This window comes from Lagenorhynchus albirostris, chromosome 2, assembly GCF_949774975.1.
Source record: "Lagenorhynchus albirostris chromosome 2, mLagAlb1.1, whole genome shotgun sequence".
Taxonomy (NCBI): domain Eukaryota; kingdom Metazoa; phylum Chordata; class Mammalia; order Artiodactyla; family Delphinidae; genus Lagenorhynchus; species Lagenorhynchus albirostris.
The window spans coordinates 78,540,172-78,551,996 of NC_083096.1; positions in this window are offsets into that span (position 1 = coordinate 78,540,172).

The window sequence follows — 11,825 nt, forward strand, 5'->3', positions numbered from 1 at the left end:
ATTCATGTTTATACCAGAAAACTATACTGCAAATGACAGTTTCCTCTGTTCATGGCAGGAAATATGCAATTAATTGTGAAATTGGTTTTTTTCCAGTTATTGTTGAAAGACTACAGCAACATCCAGGCTCACCACAACTTAATTTAGGCATAATATTGGGAAGTTAGGCTTTTAATTTCCTGGTGATGTAGTAATTTAAACTCAGGTGCTATAGAACTCCTGGTCAAGGAACACTCAAGTTTAGAGAGTACCATGATAGAATGAAAAGAGTAATGAATTGGGAGCCAAGTAATCTGATTTATAGTATGTTTCACTACTAATATTTAGATGAGTTTCAGGGATGATTCAAGCTCACTAGACCTCTGTCTTTCAAATGAAGGAAATGGACTAGAAAACCTCAGGTCATAGATCTTTGAGTTTTATATTTTGCATATGGAAATTGTTTTATATCTTCATATTGTACATCTTTTTCAATTGCTGGGAGCAGTATATTAATAGAAATCTAACAGTGTCATGCCTGCTTTAGCACTGGTGTGGAGCCCCCAGAATAGTTCTACATAGGCATCTAGTTCTCAGCACTGGTTACTAGAGGATTTGTGGAGGGTATTTATTCTATCAACAAGCATTGAACACCTACTATGTACTAGCCATGGAAATACAGTCATTTGTCTTTGACATTTCTTAGGACATGCTGTCATTTTCTTTCTTTGCATAGGTTCCTGGGGATAGCTTTTTCTTGTTTCTTAAATGTTGGTTAAAGCATTTCCTTAAGTGTGGGAAGAAGAAGGATGTATCTCCCTTCTTAAACTCCTGGAGGGGGGTGTGGATTTTATCAACTTTTTGAGAAAAGACTGTGTAAATGTGAGGGCAGAGTATCTCTATTAATATTCTTTTGCTTTCTCCTGCAGAATATTTAGGAACTATTCCTTTCTGGAAGTAAAGTAATGGCATCTAGACTTAAGATAGGAAAGAGGTAAAGGGAATGGTGGTCTAATTTTTATGTGACTATTTAATGCTGCTATTTTTAATTGAGTTAAAACATCTAAATTGAATGACACTTAACTTCCCCAAAGTCATTTTGCTGTGTGGTTCTTAGAGAAAATTGTCTGGGTCACCTATATAAGCATCTAGTTCTCAACTCTGGTTACTAGAGGATTTGTAGAGTGTATTCATTCTTTCAAAAAGCATTTATTTAATACCTACTATGTGCTAGCTGTGGAAATAAGCATTGCAGGAATTCCCTGGCGGTCCAGTGGTTAGGACTTGGTACTTTCACTGCCGTGGACTGGGGTTCAATCCCTGGTCAGGGAACTAAGATCCTGCAAGCCAAGCGGCTCAGCCAAAAAAGAAATAAGCATTAAACAAAACAGACAAAAATTCCTAATCTCATGGAGTTTACAATCTAGTGAGGACATTCAGACAAAGAAAATAGGTAAAATTTATGGTAATTAGATGGTAATAAATTCTATAGAGAAAAACAAACCAGGTTTAAAGAAGGGAGATGGAGTATTTATAGATTATAGATAAATTATAGATAAATCTATAAATTATAAAATATAAATTATAGATAAATCTATAATTTATCTATTTTAATACTAAGTGTCTCTTTTTTATAAAGTTCGCAGTTATAGATAGGGTGGTCAGGGAATCATTCACTGAGAAGTGGACATTGAACAAAAACCTCAAGGAGGTGAGAGGAGTAAAGCCATGTGTTATCTAAATAAAGAAACTTCCAGGTATCAATCAACCATACTCCAATAAAAAAATTTTTTTTAAGATATTTTCACTGGGTATAGAATTCTAAAAAAAAAGGAAAGAAAGAAAAGAAATTTCCAGGTAAAAGGAAGAACAATTGCAAAACCCCTGAGGTGAGAGTCACCTGTTCATAAAAGAGCAAAGTGGCCAGTGTAGCTGGAATAGAGGCCGGGAGGGGGAAAGATAGATAATGGGAAACTGTTTGTGTAGGACCCTGTTGTGAGAGCGTTGACTTTTATTTTGAATGAGATGAGAAGTCACTGGAGAGCTTTAAGGAGTGGATCAATCCAGCTGCTGGGTTGAGAGTAAACTGCAGAGAGCAAAGGCAACAAGCAGGGAGACTAGTTAGCAGCATTTACAATAATCCAGGTGAGAGGTAGGTCTTAACCAGGGAGATGGAGATGGTGAGGAAGTGGATGGATTCTGGAGACTGTGACAGAATTAGCTGATGGTTTGGATGAAGGATATGTGAGACAGAGAGGAGTCCCCGCAAGATAACAGGTTTTTTTTTTAGCCTGAACAACTAGCAGGATGAAGCTGCCATGAACTGAGATGGCGAAGACTGCAGGAAAAGAGGTTTTGTGAGGGAAGACTGCCCTTCCCTCTTCAGTTTCACTGTTACTACATCATTCACATGCTACACACCAGGAACTCTGCAACAACAGATTTTTAGCTTCTTCCTTTTCCAATCCACCCTGTATGCCATAGGAATTAAGATTAGTTTGTTTAGATTGGGGAAAAGCAAATGCTGGATCAATAGCTAATGCATTTATTTTGTTTATCTAATAAGGATTTGCCTTTGTATTTGTTTTTGAAGTTTTTAATTGTTCAATGAACGCTGAATAGAACTACAAGCAATGTAATTATTGCCTCTGGTTTATTAGAGATGGTTTATAATCATGTTAATTATGTTCTAACTAAAAAAGGCTTGCATCTCTTCTTTATAATTGATGTTTATACCTTCTGTAAGATAAATATAAAGCCTGTTGTTCACATTTTAATATTCTTGAGGACTTGCTGTAAGATTGCAGGGAGTTTAAAAGTTGGCAGTGGAGTGGATTTGTATTATTAGTCTGATCTTAATGTTGTAACATACTGATCATGTAAAATATGATGAGTTTTTGTTATGTTATATGATATGTTTTTGTTATTTCACATGCAGAACTGTAACAACACAAACTAGAGAAGATGGCGTAACGTACAAGAAAGCAAGTAAATTACTATCTAATTAAAACATTTAATTCTAATATTAGCAGAGTTCTCTAGAAAATGTTATCTTTCTCAATGCTTTTTTGTCTCCTTTTTCCAAAAACTTCCCTCTACTCTGGAGGATGACTGTTGAGGAATATTTCTGATTTTAAGAGCTTAGTTTAAGAGCTTAGCTTAGTTTAAAAACAAATAAAATGTTATCTTTTTTTCAACTAAAACTTGAAATCTGAATCTAACACTTCTTGATACTATTACGATTCCCTTGGCACCGCTGGACAATATTCTGTTTAGGGACCTTGGCTACAACTACTACATAAACATAGTGATATATAATTTATCTATTTTAATACTGTCTCTTTTTTCTATTAGAGGCGCACAATTGAAGAACCATTTTCACAGATTAATACATCTGGTTTCTGCTTTAAATTTTAAACTCATTTTTTCACCTTATAAAGATGCAAGGAGTAGATGAGTTATTGTGTAGGTAGATTGTAATATTGGCTTGTTATATATAGTTTTCTTTGCCATATTTCCTTGACTTTCATGTAAGCAGTGAATGAGTTTATTTGTCCATTGCACACCTGATTTTGATAAGAGTTTTGTATTTTTAGCTCTTAGGTTGGGATTAGCCATCACATATATATACGCAGAAATATGATCTAAACTAAACCTTTAACAACTCTTAAATTTGAACAAAATATAATTGTGTGAGATTTTATTTACTCAGACCAGTTTTTGTATACATTGTAGTAAACCACCAAATGTATTTGAATGCTTGATTATGGAGAAATAGGCTTCCAGTATCGTCTGGAAGTGTTATAATGATTATAACTCTTACTGAGATCATGAACCTAAAATTAGAGAATCGTAAGAATCCTAGGAGTTGGAAGGGAATGTAGAAATCATCTGGCCTGATGTAAAGTCTCTCTTCAACATCTCTGGCACAAAATCATCTGTGATCTGCTTGAATATGTCCAAATAGAAGTGAACTCACTAATTCACAAGAAGGCTATTCCATTTTTGAAGAGTTCAAATTGTTAGAAATCTGTCTACCTCTAATTTTTGCCCTTTGGACTTACCCTCTAAAAATGATATAGCATAAATTTAAAGTATCTTTCATATGAGTGCCATCTCTTTTGTTCTTCCTATCAAGTTGTTTTCTAGCTTTAAACATCCTAGGTTTCTTCAAAATTCTTTATGTGACATGGTTCCTAAGACCTTCCTACCTGGTTGACTTGCTCTGAACTTACTGAAGCTTATCAGGGTTTCATGTAAAGCAATAGTTGTTAAATTTCAGTGTGCTAGGATAGACTCATATGGGGTGCTTGTTAAAAATGTAGATTCCAGGCCTTCCCTGGTGGTGCATTGGTTAAGAATCCGCCTGCTAATGCAGGGGACACAGGTTCGAGCCCTGGTCCGGGAAGATCCCACATGCTGCGGAGCAACAAGCCTGTGCACCACAACTACTGAGCCTGTGCACCACAACTACTGAGCCTGTGCTCTAGAGCCTGCAAGCCGCAACTACTGAGCCCGTGTGCCACAACTACTGAAGCCCGTGCACCTAGAACCGGTGCTCCGCAACAAGAGAGGCCACCGCAATGAGAAGACCATGCACCCCAAGGAAGAGTAGCCCCCGCTTGCTGCAACTAGAGAAAGCCCGCACACAGCAACGAAGACCCAATGCAGCCAAAATAAATAAATTTATTTATTTTAAAAAAATGTAGATTCCTGGACCATATTCCCCAGAGATTCTGACTTAATAGATCTGAGATGGGGCTGTAGAAGCTCTGCTTTTAATTAGTACTGCCTGGTAATTCTGACGGGTGAGGTCTCTGGGCCTCCTTTTGAGAAATATTGTTTCAAAATGTAGTACTAAGAGATCTCTGAATTCCTTACCAAAAGGCCTCAGCTGGTGAGAAAGATGAATGTGTAAAAATGACCCTTAGAAGGCAGAACAGGGTGAAATGAACGTTGGGGACCACAGTCTGGACAAAACTTGGTGATCTTTAGCTAAATTGATGGTGCCAGTCTTGGGGGCAGTCTTCCCTGAAGTGGGTGCTGGTTCTCTGGGCAGATATATGGGAGGGGAGGGGTGGGAGGAAAAAAATATATACTGCCAACAAGTAGCTAAAAAATAACTATCTGCTTGTAAGGTAAGATGAACTCTTGTAAATAACTTTTGGGTTGAAAAAAAGCAAAATTGAAATTGAAGACAATACTGAGAACATTACATAGCAAAACCTGTAGCATACAGAAAGTAGTATTAAAAAGAAAATACATAGCTTTAGAAATGCACTTAGAGGGCTTCCCTGGTGGCGCAGTGGTTAAGAATCCTCCTGCCAAGGCAGGGGACACAGGTTCGATCCCTGGTCCAGGAAGATCCCACATGCTGCGGAGCAACTAAGCCCGGGTGCCACAACTACTCAGCCTGCACTCTAGAGCCTGCGAGCCACAACTACTGAGCCTGCGTGCCACAGCTACTGAAGCCTGCGCACCTAGAGCTGGTATTCTCCAACAAGAGAAGCCACCACAATGAGAAGCCCGCGCACCCTAACGAAGAGTAGTCCCTGCTCGCTGCAACTAGAGAAAAGCCTGCGTGCAGCAGCAAAGACCCAATGCAGCCAAAAATAAATAAATTAGAAAAAACACAAAAAAACCTCTATACTGTCCAGATTACACCCAGAGTATTGACTTTTTATAATTAGCAAATATTCATGTAATTTTTAAACTAAAATTAGGAAGATATATGATAAGGCCTGAAATCTGTGAAATAAGATGTGAAGTCTGTTAAAGTAGATACTTATCCAACTTTCAAGATTTTGTTGCTGTCATCTTGTCTCTCATTCTATTTGTTCCAGAACGCATATGTTTTTATTGCCATTTTAGTGGGGTTTACACAAGGTAAACACTTGAATCCACTGTCTATAGTCTTTTTCTTCAGATTAAAAAACTAGCAATAAGATAAAAAAGATTTTATTTTAAAAGGGGGATGGTAGTATTTTGTGCTACTTGTTGAACATTTTGAGATCTATTCTACCAAGGACAGCTAGCATATGTCCTTAGAAATGGATCTTCAGTATCACTTTCATTAGATAAAATTCTGAGTTGACTGGACCATATCTGACCTAATTTTTGCTAGCTCTTATTTTCTCATATATGCTTGAAAATATGCATAACTAAAGAAAATACCTAATGTAAAAATTAACTTATATTTTGTGTCTATAGGATGAATATGAGCAGTGGAAAAGCAGTTTACCATTACTTTTTTTTTTTTTTGCGGTACGCGGGCCTCTCACTGTTGTGGCCTCTCCCGTTGCGGAGCACAGGCTCCGGACGCGCAGGCTCAGCGGCCATGGCTCACGGGCCCAGCCGCTCTGCGGCATGTGGGATCTTCCCGGAACGGGGCACGAACCCGTGTCCCCTGCATCGGCAGGCGGACTCTCAACCACTGCGCGACCAGGGAAGCTACCATTACTTTTTAAAGGCCTGGACCACACAGTATTTTTGTTGCTTTAGTATAAATCTACCTGATGAATAATTCAATTCTAGGAACGAATTAAAGACATACATGAGCTCAAATGATTCAGTTTTATGGCTGTTGTTAAATTCTTGTGCGGCAAATATTTGTTAAGTAAGATGAGTTATTTCAATCAATATGAAAATCACCCTAAAGCATATTTTAATTTCACAATATTTTTCTGGATTCATTCCCTTGTGGATTATTCCATTGAAATGATTTTTCTTATATTCACCATAGCTTTATTTATGATCATAAAAATTTCAGCAGTGGAAAAATGATTGATTACATAATGATGGCTGTCCTTCTTGGAATACTGAGCAGTCATAAAAGTTATGATGAAGAACACACTTACATGGTAAATTCTCGCAAGAGAACAATGTGTGAGCAAGCGGCAGGCAAAGATATTTCATGCGGGAGGCAGTGTGATGTCATGAAAAGACACTGACTTTGAACCCAAAGCAACCAAGGTCTCAGTCTCAGCTTAACTCCCTCACAACTTGTGTGCTTGGCTCCCTGGACCTGTGTCCCCATCTATCCAATGGGATATTGTTAGCTACTCTGCAAGTTTATTGTGAAGATGAGAATTAAACCCCTACCTAGCACTGCCCTTGCCACACAGTGATAACATTATTTGAGCACCTACTACTATTGCAACCATAAAAAAGACTTAAACCTAAGGGAGATAGTAGAAACATACAAATATGGTAACCCCAGTGCTAGGGATATAGTTGGCATGTTACTTTTCTAGAAACTGGAACCCAGGCAGTTGACAGTTCTGTGTAAGAGGACATTAGATGTTCTAAATGTCACTGTATTTTGTAAGTGAGGGCACCCATGCCACTCACACCTGCACCCTGTGTTCCTCTCTCTGAGACTTTGGCCTCAGGGACTCAGGCTGCCTTTTTCTTCCCCAATGCAACACCATTGGGCTCAATCTCTTCCAAGCCTAGCTCTGGATTGGAAGACTGTATTTATCATTCCTCCCAGGCCTTTTTCATTTAAAAATTTTTTATTACAAACCACTTTGGAGAGTCACAAAGAGCAAACACTGGGAAATTACAAAGCACATGAAGGTCTTGTAATAGTAGCATTGGGCTATGGCACCTGCTTCTCTTTGGGATGGTAACTCAAGGGTGGAGCTTACTATAGTAAGCTGAATAATGCCCTCCTCCTGAAAGATTTTCTTATTAGCATTAGGATACTTGGAACTTGTGAATATGTCATGTTAGATGGCAAAGGGGCATTAAGGTTGCAGATGGAATTAAGGTCGCTAATCAGTAGACCCTAGTTAGCAAGAGTATCGCTGACAAGAGTAGCTGGTGACTACTATAGTAGTATAGTATATTGATGACTATAGGAGTTGCAAGGTTAAACTATTTTCAAAAAATTTTTAGACATGATGTACCTTTTTCCCCCTCTGTTGATATTACATTGATGGTGCAAAAGCAATTGTGGATAAAACTGTGAGTCCCTTAACACAAATTAAGCAATGGTACCAAACTATACTATTTGTAGTCATTATATTCTTCACTGCCAGGCAAGTGCAGAAATAAAGAGGGGTGAGGGGAGAAGAGGAGAGAAGGAGCAAGGAAGGGAGGGTGGGAAAGAAAGAAAGGAAAAAAGGAAGGAAGGAAGGAAGAAGAAGGAAGGAAGGAAAGAAAGAAGAAAAAAGAAAGAGGAAAGAAGGAAGAGAGAAAGCAAGAGAAAGCAAGAAATGCCGGTTTCACTTAAGACTGCTGATGAAGCAGGAAATTTTATTTTATTAAACTTCGACCACTGAGTACATGTGTTTTTGATATGCTGGGTGATGAAATAGGTGAACATAAGCACTCCTGCTGTATACCATGGTATGAAGGTTGTTTTTTGGAAAAGCATTTGTGCAATTGTTTGAATTGTGAGTTGAACTAACCAGTTTTTTGGTCATGGAACACCATTTTACTTGAAAGAATGTCTGACAGTCTATGGATATTGAGACATGGGTATATGGCAGGTATTTTCTCAAAAATGAGCAAAGTGAGCCCATCACTTCAAGGGAAACAACTGACCAAATTTGTTGCCAATGATAAAATCTGGGCTTTCAAACAAATACAGGAATTTTGGGAAAGTTGTATCTGCCATTGTAAACCTGACAGCTTCCCACACTTAAAGATTTTCTAATGAGATTATATTCATAAATGGAATATATTGATATTATACAATGAAGTGTGTTAACATTTGGAAGATCTGCATAATTCAGTGGCTCAGTATTTTTCAAATGACCAGTACAAAATAAGTGCAAGATAGAGTAATGGGTTTTAATGTAACAGAGTGTGAAAAATTCATTGATATGGGGCTCCCCTGGTGGCACAGTGGTTGGGAGTCCGCCTGCTGATGCAGGGGACACGGGTTCGTGCCCCGGTCCAGGAGGATCCCACATGCCACGGAGCGGCTGAGCCCGTGAGCCATGGCCACTGGGCCTGCGCATCTGGAGCCTGTGCTCCGCAACAGGAGAGGCCACAGCAGTGAGAGGCCCACGTACTGCAAAAAATAAAAAAATAAAAAAAAATTCATTGATATGCTTTCAGATTTCATATTGCAACTAGCCTTTTAGAGACTACTACTTGTTGAGTTTTGGTGTAGTATCAAAGAAAAATATCCACAATTATTTGAAGAAACCCTTGAAATATTCCTCCTTTTTATAACTATACATATGTGTGAGGCTGGATCTTCTTCAACTATTTTAACCTTTTAAAATAACATATCCCGGAGCTTCCCTGGTGGCGCAGTGGTTGAGAGTCCGCCTGCCGATGCAGGGGACACGGGTTCGTGCCCCAGTCTGGGAAGATCCCACATGCCACGGAGCGGCTAGGCCCGTGAGCCATGGCCGCTGAGCCTGCACGTCCGGAGCCTGTGCTCCGCAACGGGAGAGGCCACAACAGTGAGAGGCCCGCGTACCGCAAAAACAAAACAAAACAAAACAAAACATATCCCAACAAATTGAATGGAAAAGACATATGAGAGAGAATCCAGATGTCTTGTATTAAACCATATATTAAAGAGATTTGCAAAAATGTAAAACAATGCCATCCTCTTCTATTTTTTTATTTTGAAAAATACAGTTATTTTTCTTAAAACGTTGTCTATGTTAACATATAATGGGTTTATTTTAAAATGAATTAATAAGTAGTTTTGACCAGATGGACTGTTGAGGTATCACTATGGCAGCACTGTGTTCAGGAAACTCTTATTTGACTTAAAAATGGCCCCAAACTGCAAGAGTAGCGATGCTGGCAATTCAGATATGCCAAAGAGAAGCTGTAAAGTGCTTCCTTTAAGTGAAAAGTGAAAGTTCTCAACTTAAGAAGAAGAGAAGAAAAAATCGTATACTGAGGTTGCTAAGATCTATGATCACATGGAACAGAAATAACACAGAGAGTTGGCCTCATCCTCGAAGTTTCTGATGTTTTTTCCAGCATTTGCTAAATAGGCAAACATTTATAGAGCTCAAACTTATTACAAGTTATTTTAAAGGTTTGGCGGATACAGATTTTCCACTTGTACTGGCAGTGTGACCTCCAGTTAACAAAGCATCTCAGCTCATGAATCTCTCCTGCCACTCATCCTGACAAGTTGGAGAAGAAGAGACTGCCTACAGATGGTGTTTCAACTGTGTGGTTGACAGGGTCTTGGTGCTCCGGCCGGGTATCAGGCCTGAGCCTCTGAGGTGGGAGAGCCGAGTTCAGGACATTGCTCCACCAGAGACGTCCTGGCCCCAGGTAATATCAAACAGAGAAAGCTCTCCCAGAGGTCTCCATTTCAATGCTAAGACCCAGCTCCACTCAATGACCAGCAAGCTACAGTGCTGGACACCCCATGCCAAACAACGCAAGACAGGAACGCAAGCCCACCCTTTAGCAGAAAGGCTGCCTAAAATCATAACAAATTCACAGACACCCCAAAACACACCACCGGATGCGATCCTGCCCACCAGAAAGACAAGATCCGGCCTCATCCACTAGAACAGAGGCACCAGTCCCCTTCACCAAGAAGCCTACACAACCCACTGAACTAACCTTACCCACTGGGGGCAGACACCAAAAACAACGGGGACTATGAACCTGTAACCTGTGAAAAGGAGACCCCAAACACAGGGAGTTAAGCAAAATGAGAAGACAGAGAAATACACAACAGATGAAGGAGCAAGGTAAAAACCCACCAGACTGGGCTTCCCTGGTGGCGCAGTGATTGAGAGTCCGCCTGCCGATGCAGGGAACACGGGTTCGTGCCCTGGTCCGGGAAGATCCCACATGCAGCAGAGCAGCTGGGCCCGTGAGCCATGGCTGCTGAGCCTGCGCGTCCGGAGCCTGTGTTCCGCAATGGGAGAGGCCACAACAGTGAGAGGCCCATGTATCGCAAAAAAAAAAAAAAAAAAAGAGAGACATGTGCCACAATGTTCACTGCAGCTCTATTTATAATAGTCAGGACATGGAAAAAATCTAAGTGTCCATCGACAGATGAATGGATAAAGAAGATGTGGCACATATATACAATGGAATATTACTCAGCCATAAAAAGAAATGAAATTGAGTTACTTGTAGTGAGGTGGATGGACCTAGAGACTGTCATACAGAGTGAAGTAAGTTAGAAAGAGAAAAACAAATACCGTATGCTAACACATATATATGGAATCTAAAAAAAAAAAGTTCTGATGAACCTAGGGGCAGGACAGGAATAAAGATGCAGACGTAGAGAATGGACTTGAGGACGCGGGAAGTGGGAAGGGTAAGATGGGATGAAGTGAAAGAGTGGCGTGGACATATATACACTACCAAATGTAAAATAGATAGTTAGTGGAAAGCAGCTGCATAGCACAGGGAGATCAGCTCATTGATTTGTAACCACCTAGAGGGGTGGGAGATGGAGGGTAGGAGAGAGACGCCAGAGGGAGGGGTTATGGGGATATACGTATATGTGTAGCTGATTCACTTTGTTATACAGCAGAAACTAACACACCATTATAAAGCAGTTATACTCCAATAAAGATGTTAAAATAAATACATAAATTAATTGATTTTAAAAAGTAAAAAAGTAGTTTTAAAATCTCAGTTTTAATTTTTAATATGGTAAATATCAGTAGCTATAACCCACATAATAAAAAAACTCTTTGAAGTCCTCAATAATTTTTTAGCGTATAGTGTTCCTGAGACCAAAAAGATTGAGCGCACTGAAACAGAAGTTTAATATGACATTTTGTGTGTTGATCTTATGAAGAAAGCTGCTAAAATTAAGTATGCAATGAACCTTGTTATTACTCTAAGTCATAGTGACATTTTTTAAAGGCCCCTAAGTAAATTTAAAAAAT